At 40.7% G+C, this 14,887-nt stretch overlaps 1 pseudogene; it reads left to right on the forward strand.

Moving 5' to 3' along the window:
• Positions 1–870: 870 nt before the first annotated feature.
• On the forward strand, positions 871–2,380 carry LOC133750328 (alpha-internexin-like; annotated as a pseudogene).
• The last annotated feature ends 12,507 nt before the right edge of the window (positions 2,381–14,887 follow it).

Below are 14,887 nucleotides of genomic sequence, written 5' to 3' on the forward strand. Positions count from 1 at the left end.
AAGACTTTTACAATAGTTATTTATGTATTTATTCACTCTGAAAGACAAAGGGGGAGGGAGATAGGGTGGAGGGATAGGAAGAAACACTTATCTCCCACCTCATGGTTCACTTCCCTACTACCAACAGTCGAGGCTGTAAACAGTTGAGATCACAGCCAGTTCTCAACCCAGGTCTCTCACACGAGTGGTGGGGACCCAACTATTTCAGCCCTCACCTGCTGCTCCTAGGGTCTGCATTAACAGGAAACTGGACAGGACTCAAACCCAGCCACCTTGAGGCGGGATGCAGGTGTGGCAAGGAGCATCTTAACTGTCAGACCAAATACCTTCCCCTGAAAAAATTTTGTTGAACTCTGCCAACTTGCAGGTGCATTGAATCAATATTTATGAATTTGCATTTGATGAGGCAAACAGAAAATCTCTTAAATCCCAAACCACAACACATATAGCCTTCTCCTCTCTGATTATTTATCCAAATGTATAAGCATCTAAGCATTTCTACCTAATACACTTAGTCACTGATCACTAAACATACTACACCCTATACTCAAATATTATGTGTCAGGGAAACCTAATATCCAACTGCAGTAATTTTAAATGTTGATGGTTTTAAGAATTTTTTTAAACAGAATTGAGACAAGCACAGTATATTTTGGTTTCTAAGTTCTGGGTTTAAGGGAATATTATAAGTGCAAAAAGCCCAAAGAGAGATTTAAACTATAGTAATAGGATTCATGTTCTGTACTAAAAGCCATTTCAGTTCCATTATTCTGCCTCTTCCTAGAACAGACCATATCACCCCGCCTGCCCACCTCGCCTTTGCTCTGTACCTCCAGCCGCAGCCGCACGCCCGGCGTCGATCCCGGCACCATGAGCTTCGGCTGAGAGCACTACCTGTGCTCCGCCTCCTCCTACCGCAAGGTGTTCGGGGACGGCTCTCACCTGTCTGCGCGCCTCTCCGGGGCCGGCGGCGCAGGCGGCTTCCGCTCGCAGTCGCTGACCCGCTGCAATGTGGCCTCCTCGGGCGCCTGCTCCTCGGCCTCGTCCCTCGGCCTGGGCCTGGCCTACCGCCGGCTACCGGCGTCCGACGGTCTGGACCTGAGTCAAGCGGCGGCGCGTACCAACGAGTACAAGATCATCCGCACCAATGAGAAGGAGCAGCTGCAGGGCCTCAACGACCGAGAAGGTGCACCAGCTGGAGACGCAGAACCCGGCGCTCGAGGCCGAGCTGGCCGCGCTGCGGCAGCGCCACGCCGAGCCGTCGCGCGTCGGCGAGCTCTTCCAGCGCGACCTGCGCGACCTGCGCGACCTGCGCGACCTGCGCGCGCAGCTGGAAGAGGCGAGCTCGGCGCGCGCGCAGGCCCTGCTGGAGCGCGACGGGCTGGCCGAGGAGGTGCGGCGGCTGCGGGCCCGCTGCAAGGAGGAGAGCCGCGGGCGCGAGGGCGCCGAGCGCGCCCAGCGCGCCCTGAAGGCGCAGCAGCGCGACGTGGACGGCGCTACGCTGGCCCGCCTGGACCTGGAGAAGAAGGTGGGGTCGCTGCTGGACGAGCTGGCCTTCGTGCCCCAGGTGCACGACGAGGAGGTAGCCGAGCTGCTGGCCACGCTGCAGGCGTCGTCGCAGGCCGCGGCCGAGGTGGACGTGGCTGTGGCTAAACCAGACCTGAGTTCGGCGCTGAGGGAGATCCGCGCCCAGTATGAGTCCCTGGCCGCTAAGAATCTCCAGTCCGCCGAGGAGTGGTACAAGTCCAAGTTCGCCAACCTGAACGAGCAGGCAGCGCACAGCACCGGGGCCATCCGGGCCAGCCGCGAGGAGATCCGCGAGTACCGGCGCCAACTGCAGGCACGCACCATCGAGATCGAGGGCCTGCGCGGGGCCAACGAGTCTTTGGAGAGGCAGATCCTGGAACTGGCCGAGCGACACAGCGCTGAGGTGGCCGGTTAGCAGGATAGCATTGGGCAGCTGGAGAATGATCTGAGAAACACCAAGAGTGAGATGGCACATCACCTCCGGGAATACCAGGACTTGCTCAATGACAAAATGGCGCTTGACATTGAGATAGCGGCTTACAGGAAACTACTGGAAGGCAAAGAGACACGTTTTAGCACCAGAGGATTAAGCATTTCAGGGCTGAATCCACTTTCCAATCCAAGTTATCTGCTCCCGCCTAGAATCCTCAGTTCCACAACCTCCAAAGTCTCATCCTCTGGGCTGTCGCTTAAGAAAGAGGAGGAGGAAGAGGAGGCATCTAAGGTAGCCTCCAAGAAAACTTCCCAAATAGGGGAAAGTTTTGAAGAAATATTGGAGGAGACAGTGATATCGACTAAGAAAACCGAGAAATCGAATATAGAAGAAAGCACCATTTCAAGCCAAAAAGTATAATTCTGTTGCTTAAAAAATGTTAACGCTTAAGAGGGAATAATATGCATTTGACTTGTTAAAACAGCCTATTCCTGAACCATAACGCCTGTCACCACTATAAAATGTCTTCAATGCTTCAATTTCATATTTAGGACAGAATACTTATTTCTCTAATAAAAAAAAAATCACCCCTTAGGTTGGAGTACACTGCAGTCCTAGAGCAATCACAAGGAAGTTATCTAAGAACACAGCTTTCTCACCTAAAGTTCAAGCTTCACAGTGACAGATGAGTCAGCTACAGAGGAAGCACAAACTAAGGTGCTAAATCTGTGACCACCATCATTTGCTGTGAACTGAAATTAAAACCTATATTCACTCACCATACCCAGCTATCACCCCACTCTGTAATCTTATTCTAGGTACCCAAAACATAAGATCACTGCCAATGATAAACCAATGGTCCACATCCAATTCCGTTGATAGAACCAAGTCACAATGATAGGTGTTGAATGGACACTTTCCATCCCACTTCCCTAAAGTCTTCATATCTGTTCTTTCATCCAGGAAAATAAGTCTAGTGTAGTATTCTTCCCTTAAAATGTGTTTAACATTTTAAATTCTTCTCAAAAGAATTTACCCCCTTTAGCTCTCTTTGCTCATGGGTTAAAATTAGATGCATGTTATGCTGATTCTTGTAACGACTTAGCCCTGCCCATTTCATATACTTTCAAAAAAAATGACAGTGATGAATTTTAAGAGTTCCCCCAACAAATATGATAATGAAAAAGATTCTTAGATTTTAGGCTTTCACCAGATTTTAAATCCATTAACTAGGGGGAAAAAACTTCTAAGAATGTAGCTTTTCACCTTACCTTTAGAGGCAACGTAATAGTAACCCAAGCTGTGATTAAGCTGACCTTAGATTTAGTAGTACAAGCTACAAGACGTATGAGTGTTTCTATGAACAGGAAAAGTCAAGGTCTCATTTCCTCTGTCAGTTCATTTGTGGTGACGTAGAATTAGCTTTTTCATGCCTTTACCCTTAGAATCCACGTCTCCCCTCCCCACTAGTCTAGGTCCTAAAGAGGCCTTGCTTTCACTCTGCTGTGCCTTTAAGAATGCTATGTGTAAGGCATTTTTATCACCAGGACACAATGCTACTGCCCAAGAGTAAAAGAAACCACTTCTGGTCAATCAACACCACCAGCAAATCTAACAAAGAAATCTCTTCTGAAAGCCTCTTCCCAACATTGTCCCCACTGCTGCATGCTTGGCGGGGTCTCCCCTTGCTGCTGGGGAGGAAGACACTCTGCCCGGAGGAGAAGTGCACGTGCTCCTCCTCACTCACTAGGAGGTAGAACTCTGGAGGAGCCAGCTTGTCATCCACCCAGCTGTGCAGCCTCTGCATTGCCCAGACTTCCACATGTGCCAAGTTTGATGCTGGATTTGTTCCCTCTCTCTGTGCCACATCTTCGGGAAGAGATCTGTGGTGATGAGGACGCAATGCTTCCAGTGAACTTTCTTATCCTCGCACATGCTTCAATAGTTTGAGGAACTTGATACTTTTCTCTTCTCTGTTTCCTTTCCCTTAGCCCAGCCCTGTCTTTTCCCCTCACATTTCCTGTAAGACAATTAGTGAAATAAAAAATTAAGTCATGAATCCCACCGAAAAAAAAAAAAAAAAAAGAACAGACCATATCAACTCCCTAAAAATGAGAGTTCGGAGAGGGAATAGTTTGCTTGTTCTTCTCAGTAATCCTTGCCAAATCTCATATTTTCTTAAACTATTCTATATCAATTTTTTGCAAAATAAATTACAGACCATAGTGCCTAGGTGACCTGTCACATAAATTGATGGCACAATAAAATGTAAAGATTCAGAAGGGCTCAAATAGATGTAAAATAAAATTGAATAGTTATAATAATATCCATTTTCTTTCTATAATTAAACAAGGTGAACTTATAAAAAAATATCAACACCCCCCCATACGCAACCCCACCCCAGACTGCCAGATTCAGTTCCCTCTGGTTTAAAAATGATTCCACATTTGAATGATTTCTTAACACCGGCACAATCATTATGGTGGCAATAGCCACCATCATCTCTTTCTGGACATTTTGGAAAATCTCAACAACTTATAATATCTCCCCCTCCCACTTGTTGTCACCGTTCCCCTTATCTTTTTTCCTTAACATCTATTACAATGTAAGATACCATGTTTCTTATATGAATATAAATCTTTCTCCACTGAAGAGTTGCATGAAAAAATATTTTTGCTTTTTAAATTTATTTTTATTTGTAGCTGAATCTTCAACACTTGGAATAGTGTTTGAAACAAAGTAAGCACAAAGACACATTTTTTGAATGCTGACTGAAAGACTAAAATATACTTATGAATATATCCCTTTAATAATAGAAATCAAACCATAAAATGAGATCAAGTAATCATTTCAGATTCTGAAGATCCTAGATAAAATAATAAACCATGAGAAATACACATTTACAAATGGTTGTCTATGATATCATTGTTTATTTCTTACATTCTCAAATAGCTTGCTTGTTTATAAAATAAAAGATTCTTCAAGACTGTAACTCAAGATACCAGAGCAGCTCAAGACACTTTATAAATTCATCAAATGGTAGTTACCTGAAGAAATGAATGAATGTACAAACCTGTGCTTGACATATGAATGAGTGAACCTGTGTCTTGAGTGCTTCCTTCTTTACAATGATGACAAAATGGCAATAACTTTGAAAGGAAAACAGGTATATGGGGATAAAAAATCACTCTGTGTTGGTGCTCCAAAGAACGATTTTCTAAAACTACAGTGTGAAAACACAGAAAAAGGAACAGCGAATGAAGTTTAGATACCTATATTTAGTCAAACCATCACATTTCTCAGTCATCAAAACAGATATACAAAATCAACTGACATATAAAACTCTATAGGATAGAGGATATGGGATGTTTTCTTCTTCAAAGTTGTCATGCTCTTCATTTTCTGTGATTTAATTTATTTAGAGCACAAATGTTATGTTAGACATGAAAGAGAATAGCACAGGGTCATTTTGCCCAAGATTGGGACCAGTCCTAGGTTTCCCTGGATGGAACTCAGCCCCTAGGGTCAACTAATCATCCTGCTCTTTTCTTCCCATGTCAAACTTTCTTTTCTGTAACATTCTGGATCTATTGTTATTATGTAAAGATTTATTGAAAGAAGATTATACAAAATAAAATTAATTCATAACTCTACTACAGGGAAGTAGTTAGGTAGCAAGACACTTAATGCTAGACTTAATTAAGTCAATGAATCTATTTATATAATACATATGCAATAAATTGATTAGTGATGCTTTTTAAATTTTAAAATGCCACATTGATTAAGACTGAAAATGGAGCTCATATTCTTTATTCCAACCAGTTCCTCGGGACTGAAATCACAAGTTTCCATTCATAAAAGACAAGTGGCTATTTGAAAGGCTGGTCTACAATGTCACCACTGCACAAAATTCGCAATCTTTTGATAGACTTATCCATCACTGCCAAGCTCTGGAATAATGTGATTGCAGCAATAGAAAGAAGGAGCTGTGCTCTGGAAGCACCAGGTGGCTTTGCCTAGTGCAGATGAGTTACTGCCAACGAATACATTGGTCATGCACAAAGCAACTATATTTTGCTTCCTCAGATTCAGTTAAATTGCACTATGAATCAGTGGTGCTCAAAATTGGTTGAAAGTCCCATCAAATACAGCAGCAATACCAATATAGGCTCAACTCAGCTTGAAATTTGCAAACTTAAGTTAAATGGCTGCTTTTCAAAATAGGATTATTATTATTTTTTTTTGACAGGCAGAGTGGACAGTGAGAGAGAGAGAGACAGAGAGAAAGGTCTTCCTTTGCTGTTGGTTCACCCTCCAATGGCTGCCGCGGCCGGCACACTGCGGCCAGCTCACCGCGCTGATCTGAAGGCAGGAGCCAGGTGTTTCTCCTGGTCTCCTATGGGGTGCAGGGCCCAAGCACTTGGGCCATCCTCCACTGCACTCCCTGGCCACAGCAGAGAGCTGGCCTGGAAGAGGGGCAACCGGGACAGAATCTGGCGCCCCGACTGGGACTTGAACCCGGTGTGCCAGCGCTGCAAGGCGGAGGATTAGCCTAGTGAGCCGTGGCGCCAGCCTTCAAAATATGATTATTTTAAGGATCTTTGTGTCCTTATAAAAATTCCAAGATATAGTTTAAATTGTCCAGTGTTTTATTTAATCCCCTAAGAGCAAATTTCCTGCCACTTCATTATTAGTATCCCCATTGAATAATACTCATTCATTATTTTAAAAATACATAGCAAATATATGCCAGGCTAGGTAATCTTATAGTCATTGGTGAGACTTGTGAGCAAGGCAGAGTCATTGTTTCTCAGCAAGTTATATTTTACTGGGGGAAAATAGATAATCCTAGTATACAAACCACTTATAGAATAATAATTTCCATTGTAATTAAATACCATGGCTAACAAAACAAGACAGATTAAAGGTTAAGCGTGACAGAGGCAGATAAAGACCTTGATAAAATGAAATTCGTGTAGAGAGCTAACCAAATGAGTGGATATGAGTTGATATAGGAGTTGATATGAGGACAGAGAAAAAGCCTGTGTAGCAGGTGCACTGTGCTGTTGAGAAACCAGCTGGGCCCTTGGTGTAGGTGTGTGGGGACAGAGAATGGAAAATGATATTGATGGGAAAGGTCTAGGACTAGCACAGTAGGGCACTGTACTCCATCACAGTCTAGGGAGGGATTTTCTTCAACAGTGGAAAGAACTACTTTGGCTTCAGAGGATAGGGCAAAAAACAAACAAAAAAAAAAACCTAGGGTATCCTTTCATCAGCTTAGAAAAGAGACCACAGTCCTGAGAAATGAGTGGGCAGCAGGGGAGGTGGTGAGACGTGCTTGGATTTGGGTTTACCTGAAAAGCAGTTCCAACAGATTTTGCTGATGGCAAATATGCAACACAGGAGACAATGAAGGCACTTGGATTTGAGTTCTGGATATCTGGGTGAATAACACTTTAAAAATATTTCAATGTATTTGAGGAGAGAGAGAGAGCTCCACAGCACTGGCCCCTCTACTCGTATTATTAAGATGACATTTCCTCAATACAAGTTGCCAGGTACCCTTTGGGGGAATGGGGAAAAAGAAATGTGCTCTCCCTTCACTTGGTTAGGTGGGCACATTGACCCCAACTAGCACTCCAGGCCAGACTCAAAGTCAATGTGTTACATAATATTCTTCCTCAGGCAGTGTCGCCAGTGGTAGAGACTGCCACAGTCTTATCTCACCTCACTTCGAGGAGATTGCATCTCTTCCAGCCCTTGGCTGTGGGCATCACTGGTAGTGTGTTGGCTCACTGGTGCATGCTTGCACCTTTGTCATGCTCCATGGTGTCTCTCCTCTTTCAGAAGTATTTCACCTGCTTACTTCTCTCCAACTCTCCCCTGGGAATGCTGCCACTCCACCATTCCTCTTTTACCTTCCTGTTGTCAAAATCAGCATGGCTGGTGCTGGTATTGTGTCTTAATGGGTTAAGCCACCCATTGTGTCTTAATGGGTTAAGGTTGGCATCCCATATGGGCACCAGTTCAAGTCCTGTCTACCACTTCCATTCCACCTCCCTGCTAATGTGCTTAGGAAAGCAGCATAAGATGGCCCAAGTATTTTGGCCCCTGCATCCACATGGAAGACATGGATGAAGCTCCTGGCTCCTGGTTCCTGGCTTTGGCATGGCCTAGCCCTGGCTATTGTAGCCATTTGGAGAATGAATCAGCAGATGGAGGATCTCTCTCTCTCTCTCTCTCTCTCTCTCTCTGCCTTTCAAGAAAATAAAATAAATCCTTTTTAAAAAATCAGCATTTCACGTATGTTCCCTATTCAACCATATTGAATTATCTCTAATTATATTGTCCTTAACCATTGTGATGTCACAAACCAACCACTGTGGTGACAAAAACCAACTGTTGTGATTTCATAAAGTATTGTGATGCCATTCACCATGGTAACACAAAACCAACCATTGTGATGTCATAAACAGTTTTGTGGCATGATTCACCATTTTCATGTTGTAGTCAAACCATTATTATGTCATAAAAATGTGTGATATCATTCATCTGATTTCCTGATACCTTCAATTGTATTTTCAATCATCACTGTAATGTAACAAACCAATGTGATATAAACCAACATTTGTAATGTTGTTCACTTTTATTGTGATGGTACAATCATTGTGATGTCATAAAAAAATCACTGTGATGCAACTGCATCATAATGATGTGTGTAGTTTTCTTCATGTTTACTTAACATTTTAAAACCTGTTGGCTTATAGCTTTTTACCAACAAAAGAATTTTTCAATCATTATTTTTTCAATTATTTTATATATCTATTATTCATTTCTGTTCAGAAACTTGAATTACATATGCATGAAGCCTGTTTTAGCTGTCCCACAGCTTATAATACTATTCTATCTTTATTTTTGTCTGTGTTTCATTTCGAATAATTTCTATTGCTGTCTTCAAGTTCACTGATAATTTCTTCTGCAACATCTAATCTGTCTTTACTAATACACATTGTGTGTTTCTTTTCAGACATTATAGTTTTCATCTCTAGAAAATTATATGATGCCTTGTTTCTAATTTACCTACTTGCCATGTAAGAGGTTCTGTTTATCTCCTTGATTGATTGGAGTAAATTATTAAGTTACTGTCTTTGTAATTTCTGAGTAATTTTCAAAGGGTTGATTTTTCTCTTTATTGTTGGCTATATTTGCATCTTTATATAATTTTTTATTGATTATAGATTATGTGGGACATTATTTGTTGTTTTTTAAAAAATATTTATTTTATTTGTTTGAAAGACAGTTACAGAGAGAGAGGAGGAGAGACAGAAAGAGATCTTCCATCTACTTGCTTACTCCCCAGATGGTCACAACAGTTATGACTGAGTCAGGCTGAAGCCAGAAGCCAGAGAGCTTCCTCTGGGTCTCCACATGAGTGCAGGGACCCAAGCATTTGACTCATCTTTTGCTGCTTTCCCAGGTGCATTAGCAGGAGTCTGGATTGGAAGTGGAGCAGTTAGCATCACAGGCAGTGGCTTATCCCACCATACCACAACACTGGCCCTGAGAAATTACTTTTTCTGTTCTACAAATTTTAGTATACTTATAAATATTCTTGTGGTTTTTCTTTTTCATAGTTTATTTTGGATACTTAGAATTAATTTGATCCTTTCTGATCTTGCTTTTTAGTTTTGTTCAGTGATGCTAAATCAGTATTTTGGAACTATTTTCCCTCGCTAGTAGAGTGGCTTTCTAACTATGCTAATCAAAGCCCTTTGAATTATTGGTTTTCTACTCTGGTTCTTGTCAACAAGAATTATTTCTCACCTTATCAAGCCTTGGCCACTGCTCTACCTTGCTATTTCCAGTGCTATATACCGCTGCCTGTGTTAATTTCCTGAAACACATGGACTGATAACCTTTAACAGGGACCTTTTGCTGATCTCCAGAATTCCATCTGTACTTTTTCCTCTGTCATTCTGTACTGTGAGTTCTAGCTGACTTAGCTCCCTGAATCCTAATCTCTACCTTCTAGTCAGAGAGACAACTGTATGTTGTATGTATGAAATTGAGACAACTGTATGTCTTGCTTCATTTGATTCCCATTACTTGTGGATTCAGTGTCAATGTACAATGATTTGAGAACTGTTGTTTAATGCACATTGTCTGAAGTTCTTTCAGGTAGAAGAAATTCAGTTCCTGCTATTATCTTGATTGGAAGTGGTCTAGATATGTTTTGAAACAATGTTCTTACAGATTCTTGAATTACTGTAAAAATTATATTTTTAATCAATTTTAAAAATATAAATTTTTACAGGTTTTATTAACATTTTAAAACCTGTATCTAAATATTCTTGATACTTATTCTTAAGGAAGACTGTCTTCACAAATGACTATCTTTTCCCTGATCTTAAAGCTCCAAGACCTGTGTACTGTGACATTCTTTCTTAAAATTAATTTACTTACTTAGTTTTCAAGTTGAACAAATTCAGTGTACATAATATATACAGACTTAGATGCATAGTGGTACTTCCCACCCTACCCTCCCTCCTGCACATGCTGCCACCCTCTCTCCTCCTCTTTATTCTTTCTTTTAATTTTTACTATGATCTACTTTTAACATTTTGAATTATAAATGAAGTTGTCAGTGTTTGAAAGCAAACTAGGGAAGAATCAGAAGAGAAAGAGGTAGACCAAATGAAAGAAACAGTGAATTTTCTCTTTATCTACAATATTTTTTATTAATTAATTCAAAAGGTAGAGTGACAGAGACAGACAGAAGGATAGAGAGTGAGGGTGAGGATGAGAGATCTTTCATCCCCAATGCCAGCAAGATTCAGAGCTGAGCGAGGCTGAATCTGTGAGCCAGGAACTCCATCTGGGTCTTCCACTTAGGTTGCAAGGAACCCAAGTACTTGGGCCACCATGTGTCGTCCCACATGAATAATTGTAGAAAACTAGACTGGAGGAAGAAGACCCAGGACATGAACCCAGGATGTAGGCATCCCAAGCAATGTCTTAATCTGCTGCAGCCTTCTTTATCTACAATTTGTTTGCTGAATTATGACAGGTACATATTATTGCAATGAAGATTTTAAAGTATAATTTATGTAGAAGTTCTATTACCAGGCTAGGCCAGCCCAGCAACTATTTATAAAGCCCATGCCCTTTATTTTTTTTCCTAGAAACCTTTTATTTAAGATATACATACTTCATGCACAAATTTAGGAACACAGTGATTCTTCTCACTCTACCCACCCTTCTACCCTTACTCCCACCCTTCATCTACCTCCCTCTCCCATTCCCATCCTTATTTTTTACTAATATCTATTTTCAATCATCTCTATACACATAAGATTTAACTCTATATATATTTAAACAGTTCAACAAATAGTATGAAAAAAAAACTATTCCTCAACAGTCAAGACAAGGGTTGTTCAAAGTCATAGATTTCTTGAAGTGTCAACTTCAATTCCACAAATTACCTTTTAGTTAGTTGCCACAGAACATGGAGAATATATGAATTTTGTCTTTTTGAGATTGACTTATTCCATACATATAATGGTTGCATCCATCTTGTTGCAAATCACAGGATTTCATACTTTTCACCACTATGTAGAATTCCATGCTATACTATACAAATCCCACAATCTCTCTATCCAGTCCTCAGTTAACACACATTTGGGTTGATTCCATATCCTAGCTACTGTGAATGGAGCTACAACGAACATGAGAGTGCAGATGACTCTCATATTCTGACTTCATGCCCTTTAACAAGTGTAACTCTCATCTACAAAAAGATATTTCAGGGGCCAGAGATGTGGCTTAACAGGCAAAGGCTCTGCCTGCAGTGCCAACATCCCAAATGGGCTCTGATTCAAGTCCTGGCTGCTCCGCTTCCAATCTAGCTCTCTGCTATGGCCTAGGAAAGCAGTAGGGAGGTTCTTGGGCCCTTGCACCTGTGTGGGAGACCCAAAAGAAGCTCCTGGCTCCTGGCTTCAGATTGGCCCAACTCTGGCCATTGTGGCCATTTGGGGAGTGAACCAGCAAATGGAAGACTGACTTCTCTCTTTTAAAAGAGATCCTTAAAAAGAAGAGAGATCAGGCATTCTGCAAACTTGGGACAGAACATTGAGCCAGAGAAATAGTTTTTGGTTGCTTTAATGCTAGCTTATTCTAACCTCAGGGACTTGTGGCTTAGGTAGACACAAGGTAATCTGTGGCTTGGGTAGACACAAGGTAATGACAAACTCTATTTTTAATGTTTATTAATGTATTTCATAGGTACAGTTCTAGAGTATAACCATACTTCCCTCCCTCTATCCCTCAATTCTTCCTCTTTCTATTCTTTCTTTTGTTCCTTTAATTTTTGCAATAACATTCTCAATCTACTTTATAATTACAGGCTCAATGCTCTACTAACTATAATGTTCAGCAAGTAAAACATAGACCGCTATTCCATAGGAACATAGACAAGAGCTATAAACAATAATAAAATCATAATTTTTCAGTTTCATTCTTATACTCTTGTATTCTATATTAACTACTGCATATCAGAGAAAGCATATGTTTGTCTTTTTGTAACTGGCTTATTTCACTAAGCATAATGGTCTCTAGTTGTATCCATTTTAATGCAAAAGACAAGATTTCTTTCTTATGGCTGGGTAGCCATTCTATATTCTTTACTAGAAGCTAATTACCTTCTTGTTAAAAGCAGCTTTTGCAACTTTAATCCCATAGAGATTCCTAGATGAAGTGTTTGACCTTGATCCAAGAGAGTCTGCTAGGGCATGGACCTGCGTGCTTGTGAGCACTAGGTCATCCCATCCTCATCTGTTCTTTAGTGAGCCCATTGAGGGGAAACTCTTATAAAAAAGTTTTCTGTTCTTATCTATTACATACAGGTAATATAAGACTAAATATGACAAAATTCAAATGATTTCAAGTTAAATGATTGCAATTATTTTTATTAATGAATATTTACCTATTAAAGAGAACAAAATTATTAACAAAATAATGAGTTTTGGTATAATTTAGGTTGCTGCTCATTTTTTTCAAGAAAGAACATTATTTTTTTTTTTTGACAGGTAGAGTTATAGACAGTGAGAGAGACAGAGAGAAAGGTCTTCCTTCCATTGGTTCACTCCCCAAATGGCTGCCATGGCTGGTGCTGCACTGATCCGAAGCCAGGAGTCAGGTGCCTCTTCCTGGTCTCCTATCGAGTGCAAGGGCCCAAGCACTTGAGCCATCCTCCATTGCCTTCCCGGGCCACAGCAGAGAGTTGGACTGGAAGGACTGAGACTAGAACCCGGTGCCCATATGGGATGCTGGTGCTGCAGGCAGAGGATTAGCCAAGTGAGCCATGGCATTGGCCCCAAGAACATTATTTTGATTAAGACCATAGGTGATATCAACATCATATCTTTTAAAGATTTTCCAGCACAAAGCCAGGATTTGTCACTGCAGGTTTTACTAATTCCTGTAAGGACCTAACAGGATTTTTTAAAAATAAAAGTTAGTTAATTAAAAGGAAGAATGAGAGACAGGAACAAAGAGATCTTCCATTTGATTTTTTACTCCCTGGATGCCCACAATGCTGTGGGTAGGACAGGCCAAACCAAAGAGCCAGAAAATCTATGCAGGCTTTCCACATGGAAATGGCAGAAACTCAAGTACTTGGACCATCATCTAACGCCTTCCAGGTGCATAAGCAGAAAGCTAGATCAGAAGCAGAGAAGCCAGGACTCCTCTCCAATCACTCTGATATAGGGTATGGATGTCCTAAGCTGTGACCTAACCCACTTAGCCACAACATTCACTACAGAACTAAAATAAGTTTTCATTTCCTCCAATCAATGTTATGCTATAAAGGAGACAAATAACAAATATTCTAATTTATTCTATTCTTCCAGGTTGTAACAACTAATTAGAAATTAAAATTAAAATTAAATTGAAAAGTGCTGTTAATTTTATATTTGATTTAAAAGTATAAATGCTATTTAGGGTGTGTGTGTGTGTGTGTGTACATGTGTAGGCACTGTGGATTCTGAAAAGTAAAATTGTTCTCATGATAATTTATAAAAACCGTGGTGGAATTTTCCAAAATTCAGATAATAGGAAGCTCTCTACTGCCCCACTGTAAAACACAAATAATATATAAAAATATATAAATTCTCTTCTCCCTTAATAAAGCCTTTCTTTTGAACTCTCTTCTGTTCATATCAACTCTTTGTAGCAAACTCCTTGCCAGAGTTATTCATGTATTGTCTCTGTTTCTTATGCACAGCCTCTTAAACCCATTTCAGTTCGGTTTCAGCCTCACGATTCCATCTTCACTGTCTCTGCAAGATTACCAATGGCCTCCATGATGCTGAAGTCTCTCTTTAGTTCTGTTTTCAGAACAGAGTGTTGTCTGAACAACACTCAGTAACATTTCTATCTTCAATTACCCCAATATGTGAAATGCAAAAGGCTTAAAGCTGAAATTAACACTCATTCTTCCAACCATTTAACTATCTTTACTTCTTCTGTCTACATATTTAAATGATTCCTCTTCCCTTTTAATTTGTTTTTGTAAAACCTCTAACTTTGCCTTTCTGTATTCCCATCTTTTAAACCCCTTCTATAATTCACACCCTCCATTCCTTCCATTGTATAATTGTATAGTTTTCATCTTAACTCTCTCTTTTTACTGGCCCTGATTGTTGTCAGGTGATCATCCCAAGGCTAAGTTCCTTTTCTGATCATCACTCATCCAGAGGGTTTGGTGGCGCAGGGTCAGGTGGACCACTTGTGCCTTTTCATGATTTTCTCAGGGAGTGTCTCTCATATAAAATATTTAGTGGTTTGTACCCACTCCTCTGTCAAAGATTTTTTTTTATTATTTCCTAAAGAATATAATTTTAAAAGTAAAGTCTTATTTTGTTC

This window comes from Lepus europaeus, chromosome 2, assembly GCF_033115175.1.
Source record: "Lepus europaeus isolate LE1 chromosome 2, mLepTim1.pri, whole genome shotgun sequence".
Lineage (NCBI taxonomy): Eukaryota > Metazoa > Chordata > Mammalia > Lagomorpha > Leporidae > Lepus > Lepus europaeus.